We start from the raw sequence: 16,019 nt of genomic DNA, 5'->3' as shown, positions 1-16,019 counted from the left end.
TGTGACCAGGCTGGCCCTTTGAAATACAGCTGAGTGAACTGCAGCAATGTGAAATAAAGTGTCTTGCTCATGGACAAGATGTGTTGCCAGAAATTGAACTCCCAATCTTATGATCATGAGCCGAATACCCTAACCACTAAGCCACATGCCTTCTCTCACACCATGAGATGGTTGTAAGTAAGTGATACTATCAAACAAGTGGTGTCATTTGTTTCCAATCTTCCAGAAAAACATGTCCGGCCATGGGGAAATGTTACCTTGCTTGGAAACAAGCTTGGGCTAGAGAGAGGAAAGGCATCTGGCTGTGATGAATTCCATCTGACCCATGCTAGCATGAAAAAGTGGATGTTAAAATGGTGATGACAATGCTGATGACAACGGTGATGACGATGACATCAAAACGAAAAAGATATCAAAAACAGATGCAGAACACTTAAAGGAAGGAATATATAATGATAAAAGAAACAAGAAAAAGTGTGATAATGACAATAAACAAAGTTTTAAGAGACGGAAAGTGTAAACCACTTCACACATGTAAAACAACTGAAATAAATACAACCCCGCAAATGAAATCAATCTTTAACATACTTGCACAACAACACTGACCGACAAAAGCTGAACAAAGACAACAGAAACAGATGTAAAGAGAAAAAAGAATATGAGAAGGATTTCAGAATAGAAAATTCTGAGGATGAAAACTTTCTATGATAAACTAAAGGAGGAAATGGTTAACACTAGAAATTTTGTTGATGTGATTGTATATTTTATAATGGCATTGAAGGGTAGGTGTGATAGGCTGAATCTGGCAGACGAGATCGTAAAACAGGTGGCATATTTGGGCTGGACATGGCCAGTTTAAATAATGAAGTGTTAAAGTAATCAAACTTAAAACTTCCCATCAAAATTTAACATTAATTTATGTTCTAATCAACAGCTTAATAATGACAAAGTTATTCCATGAAATTCTTCATTACTGCCAAAGTTTAATGAAGAAAAAGTTGCATCTTTCAAAAGAAATATTGTAGCAAAAGGATTAAAGAATTAAAATCAAAACATCTATCAACTAAAGAAAGACATTCCTTTAACCCATTCGTTACCGTATTTCTGTTGAGATGCTCTGTTTCTTTCAATTAATTTTAAATATAACAAAGAATTTAGTAAAATAACTTAGTTATCATTCAGCTAGTGTTAGGAACATAAATTGTGACTAAGGTTTGGTGGAAGATTTTAATTCAGAACTTTTGAAAACAAGTTATTTGTACTACAGAGCCAGAGCCGGTTTCAGCTGGGTTGGTATCAAAGGGGTTAAAAGAAAACTTAGGAATAAACAACAATAAAAATTGTAAACTTTGTCATTGTGAAACAATGATAATAGAAGCTAGCAACAATATCACTGGAATATATATATATATATATATATATATATATATACATGTCAGTCATAGTAATTACAAATGAAAGTAGATATTCCCTCAGAGCTATTTATACTAGAATATCAAAACCCAAACATTGTGGGAAACAAATAGAAAATATATAGAAAATTACAGGAAAAAAAATCTCTTAAGTGGTAATATAAAAGAGATGAATGAAACAAAAAAGAGAGACAAATACTACAGTTATGTAACAAAAATATTAAAGTACTTGAAAGCAAAGACTAAAAAGAAACCTTATTTGAGAAGGGATAATTCTTTGAACAAAACAAACAGTTGAACTCTAAAAGGGTTTTTTTATCAAGAATTTGGTAACAACAAGAGAAGCAGAAGAACTTGTGGGAAAGAGTCTGAAGAACCATAAAGGAATTGTCACAGTTTGAGAATATTTAAAACAACAAATGTAGTGTGTGAACAAATGTGGTGATGGGGACATATTGACAGATGAGTAGAAGATGAAAACCAGACACCATCAACATTTAACGTCTGACTTCATCTATGTTGGCATGGTTGGATGGTTCAACAGGGTCTGACAAGTTAAAAGATTGCATCATCTACCAATGTCTGCTTCCGCATGGTCTCTGTGGCTGGATGTCATTTTTATAGGGTTCACTGGGTGTTTTTAGCTTTTTCATGACACCTGCATTAATGAGGATCACCTTGAAATGTGCTAAGACCCTAAAGTGAAGGTGAACACAAGAGAGAATGGGTGATGGTTCAAAGCAGACTCATGAGGGATGATAAGGGGTCTAGGATGGGTGGGATGAAAGAAACTAAAAAAATATACAATAATAAAATAAAATAAACAAGTAAAAATCACTTGGAAGAGATACTTTCCCAAATTTTTGGTCGAAATATTTGATATACATAGAGTTCTGGTAAGAATATCTAATGGATGATACTCAAAGAGCCAGAAACAACAGCTGAATGACTCACTGACAAGGGGAAAAAAGATTTTAACCCCCTTGTGTCGGTATCACGTAAAAAGTCCCCACTACACTCTCAGAGTGGTTGGCATTAGGAAGGGTATCGAGCTGTAGAAACTTTGCCAGATCAGATTGAGCCTGGTGCAGCCTCTGGCTCGCCAGTCCTCAATCAAACCATCCAACCCATGCTAGCATGGGAAGCGGATGTTAAACGATGCTGATGATGTTGATGATGATAAATCTGAAGATATAAATGACCAACCAAAACCTACCAGTTTACTAAACCAGAAACTGGAATAACATCTTGCAGGATAACTAGTTGCATTGGAAGAAAAAAATTGATTTCCAGAAGGGAAAATGGTTGTGAAGATCAATTAGTGATCAATGAGGCAATAAGAAAAAAACAGTGGAAAGTGAAAGAAAGGTCTGAGAACAGCATGGATTGATTAGTAGAATGCTTTTGACTGTGTTCGCTGTCTGTGGATTGTGGAAACATTACTTAAAGTGTGGTAGCAGCAATATTAAGCAGGACCATTAAAATACTTCCTGGATAAATGACAAACAATTCTGAAGATACAAATGAAAGTGGGAATTATAATTGCCAAATACCATCTCTATTGGAATACAAATATTTCTAAGAGACTCCCTCTCTCTATATGTTTTCTGCTTGACATTAACAGTTTTAGCCAAAAAACTAAACTTAGCCTATAGCCCTGTACAAATGCTATAGAAGGACAATTGACCAGGTTTCATAAGTGAATAACCTTAAGTTGTACACTACAAATGATAAACAATAGGAAACTAGAGGAATGAATATGGAATTTAGTTCAGCAAAAGCACCAAGGCAACTTCAACACTTTTGTATTTAAACTGACCATATCCAACCAAAATATTCTGTTTCATTCTGCTCAAACTGACCAGGTCCAGCCTTTCACACCTACCCTACAATATCATTCTAGAAATAAAGAAACGCATCACTGAAATCTCAAAGCTACAAAATAATGCATGAGTGATTCAAAACAATGAAGACAAATAAGCAATCTGAATACGAAAAGGTTAAATAATAGATAAATGCACCCTTTTAAAGCCGAGCCAGGCTCATGGGCCCGGTTTCCCGATTTCTATGGCATATGTGTTCCCCAGCTGGACGGGACGCCAGTCCATTGCAGCGTTACTCATTTTTGACAGCTGAGTGGACTGGAGCAACGTGAGATGAAGTGTTTTGCTCAAGAACACAATGCGTCGCCCAGTCCAAGAATCGAAACCACAATCTTACAATCATGATGCCAAATACCCTAACCACTAAGCCATGTGCCTCCACACAAAAAGGTTAACATAAAGGAAAATGAATAAAACAAAATGTGAGTTAGATAAAGAAACAGAGAGAATGAGATGAGAGGTAGATATACTTAGGAATTCTAGAACTAGACACAGGAAGACACACACACAAATGAAAGAACAGTTTATAGAGGAATATCATAGATGCATTAGATTGATAATTATAATCGAATTAAATGTCAACAATAAGGTAATAATATCAATGGTTTAGTTCGTTAAGTAATAAGTTAAACTTATATGGAAGTCAAATGAATTAGCAAAACAAAGAGAGGAAAAGAAGAAACATCAGGATTCCATTTAGAATAATACATTGGCATCTAATACTGAGAGGAACAACCATTCTGTAATTAGAAGATTATTATGTCTATACATACTGTAGGCCTGCTAAAATATCTAATAAAGAATAAAAATCAAATAATATAAATAGCTATGTGTAAACAAAAAAAAAACCAGTTTTTCTATCTTCAAAAACACCAAAATAGAAGAAATATTGAAGTAAAAGAGGAACATGGAGAAATAATAATGGAAAATATTTAATCCTTTTGGTACTAATCTGCCTGAGACTCCTATCATACAAAATTCCTGTCTTAACACTTTAGTGTTTAAACCAGCCATAACCAGCCGAAATATTCTACACATTTTATATTCAAACAGGCCATATCTAGCCTCTCACACCTAACCTACAATGACATTCTAAAAATAAACAATCATGTCATTGAAACCTCGAAGATAATGCATGATAAATTCAAAACAATTTGAGTGAAAAAGTATTACGTTTAACAGAGTAATCTGAACACCAAAGGATTAAAAATTATCTAAATTAAAACCTTTCACCAAAATTTCCTGTTAATTTATGTTCCAAACACCAGATTAATAACGACAAAGTTATTTTACTAAATTCTTCATTAATTAAAAAATTACTTGAAATAAAGACAGTGTATTTCAACAAAAATATGGTGACAAAAGGGTTTGGGAAAATATTGGTCCCATTCACTATACATATCTGTAACCTGAGTGTACACTCCATCATCTCCTCACCATTTTATCCCTCTCCTATCTCTCCCTCTCTCTCTCCAACTGAGGTAGCCATCATCCCATCCACTGCAAGACACTTCTGTTCTTCTATTCAGGTTCTAGCTCTAACATAAAGGCCACCTCCTTCACTCCCCACTCAATCGAGGGTTCTCGTCTTATAAGTTCTTTGGTGACCTCCCTGCTACAGGTGCCATGTAAAAAAAGCACCCAGCAGACATTCTGTAAAGTGTTTGGTGTTAGGAAAGGTATCTGGCCATTGAAACCATACCAAAACATACAACGGAGCTTTGCACAGTTTCCATATTTGCCAGCTCCCATCAAAGCATCCAACCCATGCCAGCATGGAGAATGTTAAATGATGATGATAATGAAGTTAAAAAATGGACAACAAATTGTCATGTAAAGACAATGGCAAGAAGACACCCTTCAACATCAAAAACCTGAACAAAAGAGGAATGGACAAAGGAAATTTTCAGAACTGATTGAGAAGTGAAGAATTTAAAACCAAAATCATAGAATTTTTTATGACAAAACCAAAGCCATCCTACCAGAAATGATTAAATATATAAAAATGAATCAGAATGCAAAAATCTACAGAATAAGCGGAATTTATGAAGGAATGTAAAGAACTGGAACAAATATTGGTGAAAGTTATTTTTTCCGATAATTCTAATGATTAAACCATAATAAATAAAATATTACAACTTGACAATCAAAGACTAATTGTTATTTGCTAAGTTTCAGCGCTAGAAATTGCTGCTGCCCACCGCATTTTCTGGCATACAAGTCAAATTCTCCAGACCAAAATTTATAGCCAAAAACATTTAGATTATTTACATTATTTACCATTGACTTGTCCTCATCATGTTTGTTGTTAACACAACGTTTCAGCTAATATATCCTCCAGTCTTCATCAGGTGTCTTGGGGGAAATTTCGAACCTCGGTTCTTATTCCTAGAACTGAAAAACATTTCGGTTGACTTTTTACACCAGGACAACTTTGGAGGATCGAAAAATTCCATGTGAAATTCAGAAGGAATTGAAAATATGATGATGGTGTTTGAATGTCTACCCCATATACTGTGTTGACTTGTATGCCAGAAAATACAGTAGTTCCAAACCAACCTTGACAGACAGGAACTATGAACAAAGACATTCCATCCATGGAACTCCTTTTCTTTTTCTATTTGTATCCCCCACCCCTACCCTATGCTTACACCCAATAGGATCTCCCAGAGTTTCTAAAAACACAAAAAAAGTGGCATGTGATATGAAAGAGTTTTGGCTGCTATTTCTAGTGGGTCAAGAGACAATGTAAATGCACTGTTGCTGTTTCACGGCACCAGGGATACATTTCATGGGGTGGTGTCTTCAATCAAAGAATTGTGGAAGCAAAAAAAAAATGGTCGAAAACTGAGAATTGATCAACTAAAATTCATAACAATTAACTCTAAATCAACATGTGATTAATGACAAATCTGACTAATGACACATGTGAATAAATGGATTATATTAGATATAACGGTGGTGCTGTGTTCTCTGGCAAACACAATAATAACTGTTGGGATGGAGGGGGGGAGCACAAGTTTATTTTGCATGGGAAAATTTTATGACTACACACACACACACATATATATGTATATATATATATATATATATATATATGTGTGTGTGTATGTGTGTGTATTGATATATATATATATTTATATATACTCATACATACATATGTATACATGCATATACATTACATCTTATATATATATATATATATATATATATATATATATATATATATATATACCCACACACACACACACACACACACACACACATACGTACATTAACTTTTACAAGTAAAGGGTTGGCAATGACCTACAAGTTTCAACTTGCTCGTCTTCATCACCAAAACTTCAAAGTCACTGTCAACTTTTCCCTTGTCAAAGTTAATAAATATGGAATCCTTCAAGTTTAAAGTTAAAATGGTTTTATACATACATAACTTGACATAAAAGCAAACATCTACATCATACATATATATTACATACATGTGTGTGTGTGTGTGTGTATATATATTAATATACGTGTATGAGAGAGTGTGTGTATGTATATATATATATATATATATGCATGATCTATATATTTCAGTAAAGGTTTCTCCTCCCAGCCACACAGACAGATCATACGCAAGCAAAAACACTCCCCGAGCCTCCTTGATTTTCTTTTATTTTTTAAATTTTATTTTCTCCAAAATTAAATTATTTAATAATACCAATAATAGTTAATTAATGATAATTCCATAATTCCACAGCAATTTTTCATTTCTTACTTTCTTTCATTCATTCTGTTTTTTTTTTTTTTCTCTCTCTTTTTTGGAGTTGTTTAACTGAAATACCCAAAGAAAATGGATAAAGCAACTGGCAAAAAGGCACACACTTACCTTCTAAAACAAATTTATAAGAGAAAAAAGGAAAAGTAAAATAGAGAAGGTTTAGTAAAAATGTCTGGTTTTAAGTGCACAGGCAGAGACTGGCAAGAGAACGCAGATGGCTGCTAATAGGTGCCTAGTTTAAAAACAAAACCAAAACAAACAAAAAAACCCATAAAACAGAAGCCTAGAGTGAAAGCCAAACCAGCACCCTACCTATTCAGCAATATTACATGCTAGCTGACCTTTAAAATACTGACAGTAACGAATAATTAGCAAAAAAACACAGCATTTCAGAACAATGTCAGACAACCGGATCAGAAACTACAGGACTTCTGACCTTACGCCAACATCAACCCATCACAGATCACTGTTATTTCATTATTCCACACAATTCACTATTTTTTACCAAGGCATTAATTTTTGTTTTAAATTAAAATATAAATTACAATTTTCATAATAAAAAATAATATAATATATATACATATATATAGACACACATTCTTTTATTTTTTTACTTGTTTCAGTCTCTGACTGCGGCCATACTGGAGCACCACCTTTAGTCAGACCAACCCCAGGACTTATTCTTTGTAAGCCTTGTACTTATTCCATCAGTCTCTTTTGCCAAACCGCTACATTACAGGGACATAAACACACCAACATCAGTTGTCAAGCAATGGTCAGAGGAACAAACACAGACGCACACACACACACACACACACACACATACATAGATACATATATATATATATATATATATGACGGGTTACTTTCAGTTTCTGTCTACCAAATCCACTCACAAGGCTTTGGTTGGCCTGAAACTAAAGTAGAAGACACTTGCCCAAGGTGTCATGCAGTGGGACTGAACCTGGATCCATGTGGTTCGGAAGTAAGCTCCTCACCACACAGCCTTGCCTGCACCTATCTCATATTCACCATGATAGATCGCTAGCCACTAAACCTTTTCTTTATTTTCTCTCTCTGTTTATTTCTGCTGAAGAGCGTAGGCTCGAAACGTAAAAGACTTTCTTACTTCCCAAGCATTAAACTAATGCATCTGTTTGTTGTTTACACACCCGTCTTCAGCTTTTGTTGTTTTTTTTTTCGTAAATTTTCACTATATTAGATACTGCATTTCATGGTGTATAAGATGCACTTTTTTTCCCAAAAACACATCTCAAAACATCCCCTAGGGGTCACATATGCAAGTTGGAGCCATATTACATGCTTCAATGGACTAAAAACAATTTTTCCCCTGAATCTGCACTGCTGAAATTAGGGTACATCTAATATGCCCATGTGTCTTTTATGCCATCAAATAAATATGGTGTGTGTGTGTGTGTGTGAGTATCATCATCACTTATCATCCATGTTCTGCTGACATGCATTAGATGATTTGGCAAAATGTGGTGGCGCCAACGACCGCATCATGCGCCAGTGTCTGCTCTAGCATAGTATCTGCAGCTGGACGCCCTTCCTAATGTGAACCACTCTAGAGAATACATTGAAGGATTTTTTAGCATGCCATGAATAGAAGTGAATGGGGAAGGAACAAGGAGTGTGGGTGAGAGAAGGTTCCAAGAGTGAGTAGGAGAGTGAGGGATGAGGGGAGGGAGGTTGGGTGACAACTGTAAACATTGGATAGACTTGGAAGGTGAATTTATCAACCCATTCCCTTCGGGTCATTCAAAATGTGACCGCGTGGAACGTTGGCGATTTTCTTTCTGCGTCTTCCCTTCTTTGGATCTTTCCGTTTTCTATGTTTCTGATGAAGAGCTCTGCTCAAAATGTTAAATCCTCCTTCTTTCTTTCCTTTCCTGAGCGTCCAATAACACTATACTTGTTCCACGTCCTCACGTTGTGTTTTCACGTTTGGATTAACTATATATATATACATATACATATATATATATATATATAATATATATATATATATATATGTGGATGATTTAGCAAAATGTTAAGGCATATCCTAAAAATTGATAGGTACAATGTGATACCATAAAAGAAAAATTCAATCATCACTAAGTGTGACTAAAGGTGTCAAAGCACCTACATTGCTAGAAATAAGAGTTAAAATACTCTTAATGCTGTAAGAAGAGTGCAAATATATAAATATACTGACAGGGGGAGAAAACCGCCCCATGACTATTCTTTTATTCTTTTACTTGTTTCAGTCATTTGACTGCAGCCATGCTGGAGCACCACCTTTAGTTAAGCAAATCGACCCCAGGACTTATTCTTTGTAAGCCTAGTCCTTATTCTATAATGCTCTTTTGCCAAACCACTAAGTTACGGGGACGTAAACACACCAGCATTGGTTGTCAAGTGATGGTGGGGAGACAAGCACAGACACACACATATATATACATGTCGGGCTTCTTTCAGTTTCCGTCTACCAAATCCACTCACAAGGCTTTGGTTGCACTGAAGCTATAGTAGAAGACACTCGCCCAAGATGCCATGCAGTAGGACTGAACCCAGAACGATGTGGTTGGTTAGCAAGCTACTTACCACACAGCCACTCCTGCACCTATAATATATATATATAATGTAGGTGGGGTTGAAATCTGAGTTGTGTGCTCTTGAAGCACATTGAGATCCATGTCCAGATGTTTGATCGAGGTTTGAATAAGGATTGGGAAATATTTCCAGCCAAGGAATAAAAGGAAAATTCAGTCATGCGGGTTGCATGAAGAAAGCACCCCATCCATTCTGTATGGTAGTTGGTGTTAGGAAGGGTATCCGGCAGTAAAATCAGACACTGGAACTCATTGCGATCCTTGGATACATCCAGTCCTGTCAAACTCTCCAACCCAGCACGGAACATGGACAGCAGCATGATGATAATAACGATGGTGATGATGATGAGTGAGTGCCATCTAAAAACTGAGAATATGCAGTTCAAGATGAAGAAATGGTTCCTTTAATATTCCCTGAAGAATATAAAGATAGCACCTGAGAAGCTCAAAACGACATTCCTGATCAAGAAAACAAAATGTGTAATTAAGGAGGTGCACTGAAAATCTTCAGTCTGCTACGAATAAGGAGTTAAAGGCCAGTGGAGCAACATAGCGCCACCGAACATATTCACAAGTGACTACTTCCACCTCTACCTCATACTCATCAGCTACATCAAGCTCATCTTTCACCAGCCACAGGTAAATATTTTTGCATCCTTGTTACAGTCCAGGACATAGGGAGGGGACCAATCAACATATATTCCCTTTCCACGAGAACAAAAAAGGACAGATTATCCATTTAGCATTCAGATTCCTCTGTCAAATGTAATCTTTATTGATTACCTCTGCCTTAGCGAAGGCAGAGGTATTGTTTTCAGTGGTGTTTGTTTGTTTGTCTGTGGACAAGATATTTCAAGAACCACTGGATGGATTCGGATGAAACTTTCAGAGATGTTTGGTCTCGTGACTAGCATGAATTGATTAGATTTTGGGATCGATCTGGTACCAGACAAGGATTCTGGATTATTTTTCCTGTTTTTTTATTTAATTTTTGAGGGTGGTTGGGTTTATTTTTAGTATTCTCATTTGTGAGAGCAATCGAGTTTATTTCAGATATTCTCATTTTAAAAATCATCTCTGGCTAATCGTTGAGAGGACGATGGTGTCGCCTTGGTGGAGGTTTGCGCTCTCTGAGTGCTCTTGTTCACATTGTTTCCAATTAATCATGCATTATCTTGTAGGTTTGAGATTTTGATGATGTGATTTCTTATTTTAAGAAAGACATTGCAGGGTAGGTGTGAGAGGCTGGATCCAATTGCATGATCAAATAAGACAGGAAGAATATCTAGGCTGGATATGGCCAGTTTGAATAAGCTGAAGGGTTAAAGTTTCAACTTATGACTGTGTGATCAATAATGTTAATAACAACACCATTGAGTTGCCAACACACACACCCACACCAACACACACACACCAACACACACACACCCACACCAACACACACACACCCACACCAACACACACATCAGAAGTGATTGATAATGTGTCTATTCATATCATTTCATTAGCAGGTCATTGCTCTTGATCTACACACTGATGGCGGAGGGGTGGGTAGGTAGGTAGGTAGGTAGGTAGGTAGGTGGGTAGGCAGGTGGGTAGGTAGGTAGGTAGGTAGGTAGGTAGGTAGGTAGGTAGGTAGGTAGGTAGGTAAGGCAGTGAGCTGGCAGAATTGTTAGCATGCCGAGCGAAATGCATAGTCGTATTTCGTCTGGCATTACATTCTGGGTTCAAATTCCGCCGAGATTAACTTTGCCTTTCATCCTTTCAGGGTCGATAAATTAAGTACCAGTTACACACTGGGGTCGATGTAATCGACTTGATTCCTTTGTCCTTGTTTGTCCTCTCTGTGTTTAGCCCCTTGTGGGTAGTAAAGAAATAGATAGGTAGGTAGGTAGGTAGGTAAGGAGAGAAAACCAGATCCACGTAAAACAGTCGGCAAACAGATATTGCAGACCAGCAGTCTTAGTAACAATAGAAAGGAAAAGTACACTTGAGGATTAACTCAAGCAAACATGAGAATATGCAATGAGGGAATCATAGATACAAATGTCCCACTTTGCCGCCACAGAAACACATTTGTCTTGAAACATTTAATCAGATTTATAAATCTTCATCACATTGGGAAGACAGAGATGGTTATTTTAATGCATGTCATAAAGTTATTACATAAGACCTGGTGCCAGTGAGAGCAGATGGTGCCAGTGAGGGCAGATGGTGCCAGTGAGGGCAGATGGTGCCAGTGAGAGCAGGCGTTGAGTATTTTGAGAATTTAGACTGGAGTAAAAAAGGGGAAAAAAATTACTTGCAACTGGAAAACTGGAAGAATTGAATAGATTTCTAGAGCTGAGATATCAATTGATGCCCACCCCCACCCACCCCTGCTCTGGGCATCTATTCCCCACCCCCACCCACCTCTGATCTTGCTCCCCACTTTCATATAGATGATAGTTAAACAAAGGGATCACTGATAATGTTTGTCTTAGTTTCTCCTGTCAGCTTCAGAGGGAGAGAGAGAGAGAGAAAGATAAGGCGAAAAGAATGGGCAAAGCCAAGAAGAGAGGTAGGGAGAGAGAAAGAGAGGGATACAGATAAGGAGAAAGAAACAAAAACCGAGGAAAGAGAGAGGGTAGGGAGAGAGAGAGAGAGAGAGGGAGAGAGAAAGCTTGAGAAAGACAAAGCCAAGGAGAAAGAAAGAAAGAAAGAAAGGAGAAAAAGAAAGAGAAAAAGAAAGAAAGTGAAAACAAAGCAAGCCTGGCTACAGAAGTCATGTGACCTGCTTCTACTCTAGATTCCAGATGATGTCCACCTGTTCAAATGCAATATAACCAGTTGACAAACAAAGACACTCAAGTCATATCCAGCTACCCATCCATCAATCGATCCAGGTGTGTGTGTGTGTCTGTGCATCCTTACACTTCAAATACATCCATTACTGGTAGATGTTTAATCCTCCCCGTCAATCAATATTGGCAATTTATAAGAAGAAAGACCGAAAAAGGAAAACTTCTTCCTTTGTATTTCGAATATTTACTCATTTATTTATTTATTCATTTGTTGACCATATTTGGTGAACAAAGCATCATTGGTTAGTTCAAAATGGACCAATCACTGACCTGCTGCAGTTACAATGGTAGCAGAGTGGTAAGGAAGTGGCTTTTCAACTCCGCTAAGAACAAATAACCCAGCAGTTTCTTGTTCAAAAACAATTATTTATCTTCTACGTGTGCAATGGGGGAGGGGGTTACGTATGCATTAATATTTTGACTCAGTACCACATTACTTGAAGTTTCATTGGTGTAAATTTGTACGTCTAATACATCAGATGTCTTGACAAAGAGGGAAAAAATATGGCTATGAAGTAAGAAGTTGGAAATTAAGTAACATATCTACAGAAGAATCTCTAATTAAACAAAGCATAAGGATAATCTTCAACTGGGCCACATCCCATTGTAATGAATTGCTAACGAGGAGCTGCTTTAGCGAGAATCTCATGTTTACACTGAAACATGAAATACTGGCTTCAAATTTTGGCACAAGGCCAGCAATTTGGGAGGTAGTTGGTAAGTTGATTGCATTGACCCAATTGCACATCTGGTACTTATTTGATTGACCTTGAAAAGATGAAAGGCAAAGTCAACATGGGAGGAATTTAAACTCAGAACATAAAGATCGATGAAGTACCACTAAGCATTTTGCCCATCATGCTAATAATTCTGTCAGCATGCCACCTTACTGAAATGGAAAATATCAGAAGGACAAACATAAATTGGTTCAATCCTTCATGCATTCTAGATATTTCTATAAACACAGCTAGAAGCATCCAATTCTTAATTAGACGGCATTCCCCAAATACCCATATATACAACAAACTTTTTGATGTCCATAATATTAAGGTTAGCTGGTCGTGTTTAGATAATGTCACTTCAGAAATCATACAACAACAGAAAAAAAATCAACACAAACTATCCCCCACTCCTCACTTCAATCTTGAGGGATCCAACTTTCATTCCTCAGGTAGTATCCATTCTATAACTATCTTGGGTACACGTTATTCTGGCAGTTGGAAAATATGACTTGCAAGTCTCCCTTTTCTTTCCACCACAATCTCCTGCAGGTTTCACCAATTGGCTCTTCTCAGGACCTCAGAATTTGTAATTCTGTCCCAGTAAGTGATCTGGAGTATTCTGCAGTTGCCACTGGCGGAATGCATTAAATCTCAGAGTGATCTTGACAGTCATTTTCCAAGTTTCTTTTGCCACCTCTGTTGTTTCTTCTGGTCATAAATGGATCAACTACCGAGGCACTGTGGACTGTAAACAGACACAGAACAGACCAGGACAATGCCAATGACATGTCACTCATGCTAGAGTCACATTCAGTCCTCCAGCAAATGACAACCCGATTGGCTGAAGAGAACAGCCAAGAAAGCCAAGGTGGTGCAGGCCAGGGAGCAGAGAGAGTCACAGAGTTCTGTGAATCAAAAACCTGTTGAAGATGTCACCAATTTCACTTATGTGGGCAGCATTATTGCTAGAGTAATGGGGAGATACTGATGCAGATGCTGACTCCAGGACTGGATAAGCAGCAGCAGCAGTGTTCAGAAGAATGAACAAGATCTGGGACCAACCATATGAAGATCCTGCTACACCAGAGCATTATCCTGCCAACAGCTATACTTACCGTATTTGATGGCCTATAAGACGCACATTATTTACCCAAAAATGGCTTCAAAAACCCCCCTGTGTCCAATGCACTCAATGTAGGCTGAAAAATCGTGACTGTTGGCCAAAATTATACATTAGAGGTCATGTATGTTTATAAAATCTGTGCTGCCATCTATTGGTGATGCCTATGGTATGTTTATATTGAATGTGGATGCAATAAATTGCTTATAATTACCGATAATAACATAAAGTTATACAGGGAAGTGGAGGAACTAAAACATTTTATTTTACAAAAGCATAGCCTAGGCTAGGGTGCATCCTATGCACTCATGCGCCTTATAGGCCATCAAATACGGTAAATACCATAAGGTACTTTTGTTTGACGTTTTATACCAATAATAAATAACAGATTTGACATACATTTCCATCTACGAAATTTCAATCATAAAGCATTGGTCAACAAAAGTCTATGGCCAAAAATACTTTCTCTAGGTACTGAACAGCAGGATTGAACCAGGGATGATGAGATTGCAAAGCACACCTCTTAATCACATGACCATGCCAACACCCATTATACTTTGAATTCTGCAAGTAATGGTTTTACCTTTTCTTGTTTTCTGTTTGGATATTATGCAACCAAAATAAAGAACATAAATTATGCAAAATCTGCAACTTTTAAGTTCTCGTTCATTGTTAGATTGAAGAAGAAAGATTTATGAATCTATTTTCTTTTCTATCTTTGAACTTACTGTCAGGTTCCATTGAAAACAAAGTACATTAACGTCTCCAAGCAGACCAATTTCAAAGACATCAGACAGCTGTTCTCTAACATAAACTTTACAGCATCAAAAATTGACAAAAAAAAAATAATAGTTTTCATTTCCAACACACTGAAAGCTATTGAGATTAAAATCTTCAATAAACTGACAGAGAATTCAATAACAAACTATATGCAGACACACACATATATATATACATACATTTTTTATATATATATATATATATATATATATATATAAATGTATGTATGTATGTATGTAACAGCTGTTCACATATCTTCAAATACATATATATGTATGTACATATATATTGAAAAATATGTATACATAAAATATATGTAAATGCTTTATGGGTATCTATGTGTGTAGGTAGCATTAAGTGTGTGTATGAGTGTATATGAAATATATATATATGAGTGTATATGAAATATATATATATGAGTGTATATGAAATATATATATATGAGTGTATATGAAATATATTATATAGATGTTTATATGTCATTGATTTTTTACTCAAGATAATTGAATTGTTTGCTAATATGCTCCACAGTACTAACAGGTGTCTTAATGGTATGTGTGTGTGTGTGTGTATGCACACATACAAGATATCACACACACACACACACACATTTTATATGACCAAATGTACCCAGGGTAGCGAATATCGTATCAAAGACACAGTATGCAATAATTCTTTTCTTTTATTCTTTTACTTGTTTCAGTCATTTGACTGCGGCCACGCTGGAGCACTGCCTTAAAGGGTTTTAGTCGAAGAAATCAATCCCAGGACTTATTCTTTGTAAGCCTAGAATTTATTCTATCGGTCTCTTTTGCTGAACCGCTAAGTTACAGGGACGTAAACACACCAATATCAGTTGCCAAGCAATGGCGAGGGAC

General features: G+C 36.5%; 1 protein-coding gene across 5 annotated transcripts in view; it reads right to left on the bottom strand.

Annotated features, from left to right (window-relative positions):
• LOC115224244 (recombining binding protein suppressor of hairless) overlaps positions 1-16,019 on the bottom strand; it is a 238,572-nt gene that overhangs the window by 115,467 nt on the left and 107,086 nt on the right. The window contains exon 1 of one of the 5 annotated variants that reach the window (XM_036513277.1): positions 7,167-7,263. The exons of the other annotated variants lie outside the window; for them this stretch is intronic. The gene's annotated coding sequence lies outside the window, so the exon portion shown is untranslated. Of the gene's footprint in view, positions 1-7,166; positions 7,264-16,019 lie in introns of those variants that run through there. 5 annotated transcript variants of the gene reach the window in all.

The sequence above is a fragment of the Octopus sinensis genome, linkage group LG25, assembly GCF_006345805.1.
Source record: "Octopus sinensis linkage group LG25, ASM634580v1, whole genome shotgun sequence".
In the NCBI taxonomy this organism is placed as follows: domain Eukaryota; kingdom Metazoa; phylum Mollusca; class Cephalopoda; order Octopoda; family Octopodidae; genus Octopus; species Octopus sinensis.
Note: the sequence above shows the minus strand (reverse complement) of the source record. Positions and strands in the feature narration are given on the sequence as shown.